We start from the raw sequence: 12,723 nt of genomic DNA, 5'->3' as shown, positions 1-12,723 counted from the left end.
GGAGCGTCTGATTGTTTTTGAGGGCCATCAAACCAGATATACAGTACAGGGTTGAAGAACATCTCCAAAACTGTTCTCACTAATGACTTTGGACAATTTAGAATGTAACTTCAATGTCTGTCCTCAAAGCAATTAGAGGACCAATGACTTAACATTTCACTTTATTTTCGTCATCCATCATTGAAAATCCAAATCTTGAGGTCTCTGAAAACCTGGTTTTCTCTCCAGATGCAGTCTCTTGCTGACCTCTTCACAGCTTGATAGATTGAAAGACTAGACTGTTTAAACCAAACCCATGACTTACGCAGGACACACACACACACACACAAACACACACACACACACACACACACACACACACACACACACACACACACACACACACACACACATACACACATACACACACACACACACACACACACACACACACACACCCTCAGTGAGAGCTCAAGTCCACTAATTATACAGTTGAGTCTTCAAGGGGTCTTCACTGCCTTATCGTTGGCCAGCAGCTGCTCCTGGCCATGGGGCCTTCATTAGCCTGCTCAGCCCGTTCTGCGCACTGGGGATCCAAGCTGTGATTGGCGTTATCTTGGCCCAGGCCAACGCTCCTCAACTGATGTCCTCCTGCTGTTCCTCATTATTACTGGAAGGGATTAACGTAAGGGGGATTAAACGGAGGAGCCACAGTAACCCATAAATGTTCACTCTCACACAGACACCTGACTGGCCTGACGCTGTGGACGCCATGTGTCTTATTGTCTTTAGGGTTGGAGAGCAAATGCATGATGGTGATGATGATGATGATGATGATGATGATGATGATGATGATGATGATGATGATAATAATGATAATAATAATAATAATAATAATAATGATAGGAAATAAAACTACAACTACATAGCAATGACAACAATATCAGCAATTATTATTATTATTATTAATTTAAGACTTTCTAAGACATTGGAACGGCACAGTTTGACAAAATGTCAATGATTCAGTCCTGTGTTCCACAATAGACGAAGACAAAACTGCCGGTTAAAGTTATACACCAGGAAAAGACTTTGTCTTTGTGACTCCATCGCAGAGCCTTAAAGCGCGGCCCAAGCTGCACACTGTTTATTTAAAGTTTGTTAATGTTATACATGTCACATGTCCAAATTTGACACATCCTTGGGTCCCCAGCAATACAGTAGATTGGATGAACGGTTGTCGAGATAATCGAAGGACATACAGACAGACAAACAGACGGATAGACATTCACCACTTAATAGTTACATTATTAATCTTCTTGGCACTTTTCAGGCTAAAAGTGTCTGGAACATGACAATCGCCAAACCCACGGACAAGGTTGATGTCTCATTGGAACCATTTCAGACATCTTGTTGTGAAGTTTTATCCACATCGATCAACATATGTGGCAGGAATTTGTGAAAAACCACTGCAAATTTACCGGAAGTTAAAGAATGTTAGCATACCTTGATGAGTTTGTGACGCGCGGAGCTTTGTGACATCACAAACTAATGTTATATACAATTGATCAGCCATAACTTTAAAACCACTGACAGGTAAAATTAATAACATTGATCATCTTGTTCCAATGGAACCTGTCAAGGGGTGGGATATATTAGGCAGCAAGTGAAGAGTCAGTTCTTGAAGTTGATGTGTTGGAAGCAGGGAAAAAAGGGCAAGCGTAAGGATCTGAGCCACTTTGACAAGGACCACATTGTGATGGCTAGACGACTGGGTCAGAGCATCTCCAAAACGGCAGGTCTTGTGGGGTGTTCCTGGTATGCAGTGGTCAGTACCAACCAAAAGTGGTTCAAGGAAGGACAACCGGTGAACCAGCGATAATGGCACAGGCGCCCGTGGGCTCATTGATGGGTATGGGGAGCAAAGTCTTGTCCATCTGGTCCCATTCCACAGAAGAGCTACTGTAGCACAAATTGGTAAAAACATTAATCACAATCAGAATAGTCTTCATTGCTAAGTAAGTTTATACGAACAAGGAATTTGTCTTGGTGTTTGGTGCATACATGAAACAAATGTAAAACAATAAGTAAAATCTCAGTAAAATATATAAGAATATGTAAAATAAGGCTGTTTTTATGTTGTTGTTTTTATAATTGAGGTGTACAGTTTGTGCAGGAATGTGCAAATGTTCAGTCTAAAGTGTAACAGTATGTGCAATGTTCACAGATAAAAGTCCAGAAGAATGAGGAATGTGCGTTAATGTAACGCAATGACATACCCAATTGGGGTTCTTGTGGCGAGAGGTTTTGGCCTTGTTGGACCGCAGCCTCCTGCCAGAGGGAAGAGTTTCAAACAGTTTGGGTCCGGGGTGGGAGGGGTCAGCTACAAACTTACCTGCCCACCTCAGGGTCCTGGAGGCGTACAGGTCCTGGAGAGATGGCAGATTGCAGCCACGTCCCTTCTCAGCAGAACGAATGAAACGCTGCAGTCTGCCCTTGGTGGTTGCAGCAGCGTACCAGATGGTGATGGAGGAGGTAAGAACAGACTCAATGATGGAGGTGTAGAAGTGCACCATCATCCTCTTTGGCAGGTTGAACTTCCTCAGCTGGCGCAGGAAGTACATCCTCTGCTGGGCTTTCTTGACGATGGAGCTAATATTCAGCTCCCACTTGAGGTCCTGGGAGATGATGGTTCCCAGGAAGTGGCAGGACTCCACAGAGTCGACCTGGGAGTTACACAGGGTGATGGGGGTGAGTGGGGCTGCGTTCTTCCTGAATTCCACAACTGTCTTCACAGCTCCAGGTTGTTCTGGCTGCACCAAGTCACCAGATGGTCAAGCTCCCAGAGATGAGCCCAACCAGGATGATGTAAATTTCAGGAGCTTGACAGTCTGGTGGCTGGGGGTGCAGATGTTGGTGTACAGCAAGAAGAGCAGAGGAGAAAGAATGCAGCCTTGAGGGGAACCGGTGCTAATGGTCCAGTAGTCAGAGAAGTGTTTTCCCAGCTTCATGTGCTACTTCCTGTCAGACAGGAAGTCTGTGATCCACCTGCAGGTGGAGTAAGGCACGCTAAGCTTGGAGAGCTTGTGCTGCAGAAGAGTCGGGATGATTGTATTGAAGGCGGAGCTGAAATCCACAAACAGGATCCTGGCATAGGTTCCTGAGGAGTCCAGGTGCTGGAGGATGAAGTGAAGGGGTAAGTTTACTGCATCTTCTACAGAGCTGTTGGCTCTGTAGGCGATTCTTTAAGACTGGGATGGATTCTTTAAGACTGGGATGATGGTGGCGGATTTAAAGCAGGCTGGTACATGGCATGTCTCCAGTGAGGTGTTGAAAATGTCTGTGAACACCGGAGACAGCTGATCAGCACAGTGCTTCAGGGTGGATGGAGGGACAGAGGCTGGTCCGGCAGCTTTGCGGGGGTTCTGCCTCTTGAAAAGCCTGTTGACGTCCCTCTCCGGGATTGAAAGAGTCATCACTGTGGTGGGGGCGGGGGTGTCTCTAAGATGAGTAGTTGTGAAGAGGCCCAGTCTCCTGCTGTGGTGGGGGATTTGGAGCTGGAGGGCTAGGGCTGGTGGCAGGTGTCACGTGGGACGATGTCAGGACTGTTCCATTGTCTTTCAAAGCAACAGTAGAAGTTGTTCAGGTCGGTGGCCAGACGTGAGTTGTTCATGGAGGTGTTTTTGGTTTGAGGTTCGTGATTTGTCTAAACCCTTTCCAGACAGAGGCGGTCATTGGCTGAAAACTGGTGTTGGAGTCTCTTTGAATACAGTCGTTTAGCAACTCGCACCTCTTTGCTAAACCTGTACTTAGCCATTTTAAACATGTCTCTATCCCCACTCCTAAACGCCTCTTCCTTCTCTAACCTCAGCTGTCTGAGTTTAGCTGTGAACCAGGGCTTTTCATTTTTATAACTCACCCTGGTGCGTGTTGGTACACAGCTCTCCTCACAGAAGCTTATGTATGATGTCACAGCCTCTGTGTACTCATCCAGACTGGTGGTAGCAGTCCTGAAAACGTGCAGTTCAAGCACGCCTGAAGCTCCTCTACAGCTTTACTGGTCCACTTCTTAGATGTCCTCACCACAGGTTTACACAGCTTTCATTTCTGCCTGTATGCAGGAATCAGGTGAACCATGGCGTGGTCAGAGTGTCCCAGTGCAGCTCGGGGATGGCAGGGGTTGTAGCCCTGATGTTCATGAATAAAATTGTAACTCGTGCTGCGTTTCACAGAACCCGGAATATTGTAATACGTACCTAACACGACAAAACTGGACCCCGTGTATTGCTGCCCTCAGCTATATTTATTATTATTATTATTGATATTGTTCTGGGAAAATTCTCTGAATTTTGAAATATAAAACTATCTGTAAGTGGCAATAGTGACGATGCCCCTTGCGGTCGCCTGTGCTGGCACTCCGGTTGACTTTTGCACATTTTAGGATTTTTTTCAGTTTTTTATCATAATGTCCGCCAAAAAAGCATCGGCAGTTACCTCTTACGGCCGCGGTGCACTCATGGACATAAAAACTTCTCTAAACGAACAACATTGGGACCTTTTATCCGTGGAAGCAGAGTGGCTGGCTGAAATTCTATGTGGGAAGATGTTCAACAACAAAAACAACAACAAAAATGGAGCCGCTGTTCCACGAGCGGGCCCACAGAGGAAGCACCGTGGTAAACAAGGTGGCATTCGGGTCAGAATGAGGATGCAACCTTACCGTCCTCCTCTGCCAAGCATCCTTCTTGCCAACGTTCAGTCCCTGGAGAACAAGATGGATGAACTTCGAGTGAGGATTAAATTCCAACAAGACACGAGGAACTGTTGTGTCCTCTGCCTGACGGAAACATGGTTGAACCCACTGGTGCCGGATGAAGCCATCCGTCCAGCCGATTCCTTCTCCGTCTTCCGCGGCGACAGATCGGGGGAGTCGAGGAAATCCAAAGGTGGAGGCGTCTGCCTAATGGTAAACAACCGCTGGTGTAACCCCAACAACACCACGTCCCTCTCCCACGCCGAACCTGGAACAGCTGACCATCTTATGCCATCCATTTTATCTCCCCCGGGAATTCAGCACGTGTGCCACCAGGGGAGATAGAACTTTGGACCACTGCTACACACCTTACAAGAACGGATACAAGACCGTCTCGCTCCCTGCTTTCGGGAAATCAGATCACGCCACGATTTCGCTGGTTCCCGTTTACAGGCCTCTGATCGTGCGAGAACTGGTGGTGACGAGGGAAGTGAAGCGGTGGACGGACCAATCAGAGGCTACGCTTCAGGACGCACTCGCTGACGTAGACTGGGACATGTTCCAATAAAGTTCAAGTGATGTCAGCGAGTTTACAGATGTAGCGGTGAGCTTTGTAGCTACGGTAGCAGACAGCGTCGTTCCCACGGTCAAAGTTCTGATATTTCCAACCAGAAACCGTGGGTTGATAAATCCATCCGCTGCGCTCTGAATGCTCGTACGGCCGCTTACAACGACGGTCTTGTATCCGGAGGGCGGTGAAGGACGCTAAACGGGCGTACAGGGAGACTGTGGAGCTACAGATTGAGCAATGGGACACAAGAGGCCTGTGGCAGGGGCTGCGGACGATGACAAACTACAAAAGCAGCTCCTCCCCAACCACGAGTGTGGACGCCTCCCTAGCCAATGAACTGAACTCCTTTTATACGCGGTTTGAGTCTCGCAACAGCACCGCTAGCTCGCTGGCTAATTGGAGTTAGCCGGCGAGGGGACTGCGGGCCCAGACGGCACATCTGGGCGAGTACTGAAAACCTGTGCTGACCAGCTAGCTCTGGTGTTCACTACAATATTCAACATCTCCCTGGCTGAATCAGTGGTCCCGTCCTGGTTCAAGAGGTCCAACGTCTTCCTGCCCCGAAGATCGCCTCTCCTGCCTGCCTGAATGACTACCGTCCGGTGGCCCTCACCTCGGTGGTCATGAAGTGTTTCCAGAGGCACACCATGGTCACACACCTGGATGGCCGGAAGGGGGCCTATGTGAGAATGCTGTTCATCAATTACAGTTCATCTTTCAACACCATAGTCCCCACCAGACTGGCTGTCAAGCTGAAGGATCTCAGACTGAATACTCCGTTGTGTGCCTGGATCATTGGACTTCCTCACAGCCCGGCCCCAGGTGGTTAGGGTGGGGAAGCACATGTCCAGCTCCCTCACCCTGAATACTGGATCACCCCAGGGTTGCGTTCTCAGCCCCCTACTGTACTCCCTGTACACACATGACTGTGTGCCCAGGTCCAGCTCCAACACCATCATCAAGTTTGCTGACGACACCGTCGTGGTGGTGGGCCTGATCACCGATGGCCATGAGAAGGCCTACTGCGAGGAGGTGGCTGACCTGTCACCCTGGTGCCAGGACAACAGTCTACATCTGAACGTCAGCAAAACTAAGGAGCTGATTGTGGACTTTGGGCGAGGATTACAATCGAGGACGCACAGGCCCTTGGTGATTAATGGGACTTCTGTTGACAGGGTGAGCAGGTTCAAGTACCTGGGGGTCTCACATCACAGAGGATTTAACAGGGACTTTACAAACGGACACTCTGGTGAGAAAGGCGAGGCAGCGCCTTTACCACCTCAGGCAGCTGAGGAAATTCGGTCTCGGTGAGGATCCTCAAGTCCTTCTACCGTGGAGCAGTGGAGAGCATCCTGACAGGCAACATCACTGCCTGGTTTGGGAACTGTACTGCTCAGGACAGGCGGGCCCTGCAGAGGGTGGTGCGTTCAGCTGAACGTACCACTGGAACTACCCTCCCCACCCTGCAGGACTTATACACCAGGAGTTGTAGTAGCAGAGCACGCAGAATCATGAAGGACCCTCATCACCCCAACAAGGACTGTTCCAGCTGCTGCGGTCAGGTAAGCGCCTCCGCAGTCACACAGCCAGAACAGAGAGACTGAGATGGAGTTTTTTTCCTGGAAACCATAAGAACTGTGCTGTACCGTATACTGTGTCACTGTTCTGGGCTGTTCGGTGTTACCGTATTGCTGTTGTATACTGTGCTGTATTATCCCACAAACACTACCTCATTTTATTCACATGCCACTTTAATGCACATTTCTGTTTATACATAATTGCCTATCCCATATACATAAGTCTATCCCATATACGTAAGCCTATTCCCTTTATCTATTCCATTTAATTTTTTTTATTTTATTTTATTCTATATATTTTTATCTTATTCTATAAGTATTCGACTTACTGTATTACGTTTTAGGAATCAGTTAGTTGGTCTAGTAGAAAGACATTTTCCTTGGACATATTGTGTGTAATGACCGGGAGCGGTGCATTACATTTCACTGCATATATGTATGAAAGTATGTATATGTATGTGACGAATAAACCTCTTGAATCTTGAATCTTGAATCTTGGAAGAGAACAACAGCAGACCCTACGAATACGGTTCACGTCTTGTTTGAACCGGTATGTCACAAACACCTCGTGGTTGAAGTTTCATCCAAATTGATCCACATACAAAGCAGAAATGAATGAAAAAACAACCAAATTTTACTAATATCACCAATGCATTTCATGCCAAAATATGTCCAACCCGGTTAAAACTATCTGGAACGCAACAATAACAGAAGCTACAAACACGGGTAAGGTGTTGTTTAAACTGGTTTAGCAATCAACCACAAGCATCTTGTGGTTCAAATTTCGACCAAATCGATTCACAGACAGAGCAGATATTAGTGAAAAACCAAACAACTTTGACCCCAAATATTCAGCTGGTCGGGCTTTACTGACATGCCACTATTTGTAAAAATATGAACCAGATGAGATTAACAGTAAAATGCTTTATGACTGTTTCAGGGCCCTCTGGCACAGAAACACAGATGATGGGGTTGAGAAAACACTATTTATTGTGGAGAGGGGGCTAGATACAACAAGCCCCTGGACACGTGTCATGACATGAGCTCCTCTCTTGAGTGTGTGTGGGGATGGGGGTCTTACCTGTTGCTTTTTAGACCCACCAACTTGTTTCAGATATTTTCAGTCCGAAAAATGCCACAATTAAAAATAAAGAAAGGTAGAACAATAACAATAGGGAATGTTAGTAATTATAATAAAAATAATAATAATTATTATTAGGGGCTGGGCCCCTAATAATGGTGTCTGAACAATTTGAATTTCAGCCATCAGATAGCAGTGTGTTCCATATTCAAGATACTCCTAATGCTGCCTATATATATCTCACTAATATGATACATATTTACCTGTATTTGCTCGCTTGACCATCATGAGTGTTATTATTTGGTGCTTTGGTTTCCTGCGTTGTAGTTGTAATTGTTTCCTCATCTGGCCAGCAGGTGGCGCTTCCGTCTCATACGCCCAGACTTCAGGCCCACTCGTGGCCTTAACGTGACACAAAATGCAGTGTATGAACTCTTCTTTACACAGTGATAGTAATGTTTGTGGTCAATCCATTTTCACAGCACCTTCATGCTGACAAATGCCCTAGTTGAGAATATTTTTATCAGAGTATTATAGATATGCTCTAAACATTTAACCAGATAATGATCTTACTTTTTTATTTAATAAGAATGTGATAACAACATGATAACGGCCCTTTACAGGTTCCACTAAGTATCGGGTCCTGGTATGTCAAACACTGCAAATTGGAATGGTGGTTAACACTATGGTACTGTGGATTGAGGAAGATATAATTTTGAATCTGTAAATCTCGCAAGGAAGTCAAATGATATCAAAATGTTTTAAAATGTAATGCACATGTCGACTGATTCGTCACATCGGGTTTGGAGGTATCCCAAATAGCTTTGGAACAAAATTACCATCTTAACCTCAACTGTGCTGAGGCCTGAGTTGAATCTACCCTTGCCCCCTAAATGTGAACACAGAATCAGGCCAGTTACAGTCCAGACTGCTCAAGCCACTTGATTAGATTGTCAATTGTTTCTGCGGATAATCCACTTTGTCTAAGTGGAAAAGAATGAGCAGCAGATGCCAGAGGAGTCACACCGGCAGCGGCGCTGCACCTTCTGAGGAGGACAAAGTTATCGATCGATTCATGTTTATGTCCCCGAAAGACTGAAAAAAATACATTTTTATAATTGTTTTTGCTGTAGGTGCTTGTGTTGTGAAGAGTTTTCACTAAGCTGTGTTATGGATGTTTGGAATATTGGTCGCTAAAACTACCTTGGTAATCATGTAAAAGTTAAATTGTATAATTGGAGTCATACCATTTGAAAAAAAATGGGAAAAGTATGATAAGAAAGTGAATGCGTAGAATGGAAATACAAACTTTTTCCTGAATGAAAACGCATCTAGTGTATTAATAAAAATACAATTATTATTATTACAATATCTGGGGGACTATTTATTAACTATTTATAATTTTTTTTTTACCTGATCTGATTGCTCATAATATGATTGGCTATCAAATATCAGCGATATAGGCCAAGATGTGTGTGTGTGTGTGTGTGTGTGTGTGTGCATGCGTGCGTGCTTGTGTGTGTGTTTTCCAGTGTAACGACAGTGTGTACAGTACGTCTTAATGAGTCCTGCTGTCATGTTAACAGCGCAGGCCATCTCTGCTTCATCTACAGCTGGGGACCTTAATAGGTCCATCCATCACGCTAGTTAGACAAAGGGAGCGAGGGAGACCGTGTGTGTGTGTCTGTGTGTGTGTGTGTGTGTGTGTAAAAGACCGAGACAGGGGGCAAAAATGTTTAAATATATATAACGTACTGTGTGTGTGTGTGTGTGTGTGTGTTTTTGTTAAGAATCAACGCCCCCCCCCCCCCACATTAAACTGTGCTCACTGTGGTGATGTACTACAGGTGGCACCCAGATGGACCCCCCCCCCCCCGCCCCTCTCGGGGCCTCAGCCTGGTAATGAGTCACGGACGGGGGATCTGACATCACAAACCAGACGGAGCCCTCCTGGCATTGTGGCAGCGAAACTACCCAGCATGCCCCTCTCCGTTATGGAGAGGTGCACCCCCTGAGCCGCTTGATCTGCAGATTAGCCCGAACCTGGCACCATCTCACCGCGCCCTGAGTCACGTCGCCCAAAATGCTGGAAATGAATTGTCATTAAGGGCCAACGGTAAAAGCCTTGATGAGTTCCTGATCGAGGCTCCTTAGCCCTCTATTGCTTGCATTACATTCCCGACTGGTTGGTAATCCCCCTCTCTCTCTCTCGCAGTGTTTTAGAACAATTTAAACAACTCTCAAAGTTGTTTTGAGACGTGGGATGAAATTGGGAATTCGTTTCGGAGGTGGCGGCTACGGGATGGTGACCCCTCAGGGTTGGGGGTGACCGCAACGGAAATGGTCAAAGTAAGGAGGGGCTTACAGTCGGGTTTAAGAATGGCATTTTAGGTGTCCAAGGAGGTTGAGCACAGTTTGGAATAATTAACAGCAAATAAATGTTGAAATGGTGAATGGTGAAAGTGGAAACTGTGGACGCTTACATCAGCTCTGGTCTGCAGAGGAACCTTTCACGAGAAGCGATGGAGAACGTGAGGGCCGAAGAGGAGGACCCAGGATGGAGTGAAAGACAGAAAAGAGTGGGAGAGAAAAGAAGAGAAGAGGTGGAACAGATGGAGTCGGGGGTTAGGGTGGGGTGGCCGGGGGGGGATACTGTCACAAACTATTACCACATCCACCTCAAGAGCTATAGGTTGAGCTTCAGGACAAGCCGTAGCCTCCCTGGCAGGACTGAGGATTGTGGGAGTGGCCGATCGGGCGTTCTGCCCCTAAGCACGTGGATTATTGTCCGTAAGGTCCAATTATACCCCACGTATCCGGATGTAAGCCTCGGGGAAGGGGCGGAGGTGTATGTGTGTCCCACCGGTGGTGGTGGAATCGAAGGGAAAACATCCCTGAACACTGATGTCCAAAACTTGAAATGAAATGGACACATTTAACCTTTCAAAACATAATCTCTGGGAGTTTACCCACCCAAATGTTATACCGAGGTTGTAGCTATTTGTGCGTTCTGTTTATCAGGTTGTGGTTGTTTCCTACGATGGATAATTGGACACGCCTGATGGGCAGGATGGAGGTGCCAAAGGTCTCAGTCGTTCCAGTCACGCATTTCCAATCCACCAGCCTGGTGTGTGTGATTATGTGTGTGCGCGTGCTCGCCATGTGCCCGCGCCTCGATAACACCGAAGGCATTCTTCAGTTTGTAAATAATTGAATCTGGCTATTTTAGTTTGGCTGTAATTTGCAGCCCGCTCTGCTCCTAAACACAGGTAATTGCACCTCTTTAGTCCTTCCAAAAACAGCCCCGACGGCTTCAACACTACAACACAACAGCTTTTTGCATCTGGCTCTGCCACTGGAAATAAAATTGTATATTTCATGATAAATTCCAAAACATGTGTTTGCATAAGCGGCACACTCCGCAAATGAATGCAGCTAGGACACGAGACGAAATACAAGCTTTGTTATCATTATTTATATTATTATTATGTTATTATTTACAAGCTTTATTGTTATTATCATAATTGGATTATATATTATTATCCATTTATATTATTATCATTATATTTAATCTATCATTATTCATTTGTTTTATTATTTATAAAAAGAAAAAATCCAATAAAAAACAGGGTGTTCCTATGCAGGACTTGGCCAAAAACCCCATATGGAAAGCAAACCAGAAAAGAATGGTCTGTGTTGCTAATTCCTCCTAATGTGCAAATTGTTTATCAAACATCAACACACAGGCCTCAAGTTCCCCAACAGATGGTCTGTGTCTGTTCTGTTTAGACACCGGCTTTCTCTAGTCTGTCGGTCGGTCGGGATGTCATAATAACGTATAACCACATAAAAAAACAGCAGAAACAGCTAAATCGTCCCAATTGTAGAACTTAAGTGGTTCACGCAATAATAGTAATAGACTGTCAGCCAAGCCGCAGTCACATAAAACACCTTGTGAGCTCCTGGACCCATGTAATGTCTATGTATTTATCGGCCGCAACCTGGTTGAATGCCCCAGTTTTCCTTTCGAGGTGCAGAGGACAGAAGTAACACGTCCCCAATATCCGAAAAAACAACATAAAATTTACCTCGACTGAAGTGAGTCAGAAGGGAACAGTAAATGCCTGTCAACGAGATTTCACCTTGATCCTCACTCTGCATACTGACTTTTATTATTTTGTTTTGGACACATGAGCTTGGATTAACTGAATATGGAGGCACACCACCAATGCAGAAAATATATATAATTTTTATTTTATAATATTTTAATATTAAAATAATTTAATTTAATTTAATATAATATTTTCATCCCCTATATTTCTTAATTATAGGTGCATATGAGATGAGGACCTCATGACCATCTATGCAACCCGGTCACAGACTCAGACTCTCCTTTTGTCTCGGGGTTTACCCTGGCGGACCCCGCCACTTGTGGATCTAATTTACTTGCAGTCGGATCTCGTCGGTCGACAACTGTCACTTCTGGGCGGATCAGCAGAATGCAGGGATTATCCCCCTGCGTGCTACCTTGTACATGGTCTGGAGGGCATATGGCATCAATCTGTGTCTCCCCTCGCTGCCTCTCCTCCTCTAATCTTTGAATTTGACACACAGTAAGACACACACACACACACACACACACACACACACACACACACACACACACACACACACACACACACACACACACAAATTGACAGCATAAAGGAGGGCCGAGAAGAGTTAATAAATGGGTAATAAAGCGAAAATGCCAAGTCTCATTGCC

The sequence above is a fragment of the Zeus faber genome (genome assembly GCF_960531495.2).
Source record: "Zeus faber genome assembly, chromosome: 5".
Lineage (NCBI taxonomy): Eukaryota > Metazoa > Chordata > Actinopteri > Zeiformes > Zeidae > Zeus > Zeus faber.
Note: the sequence above shows the minus strand (reverse complement) of the source record.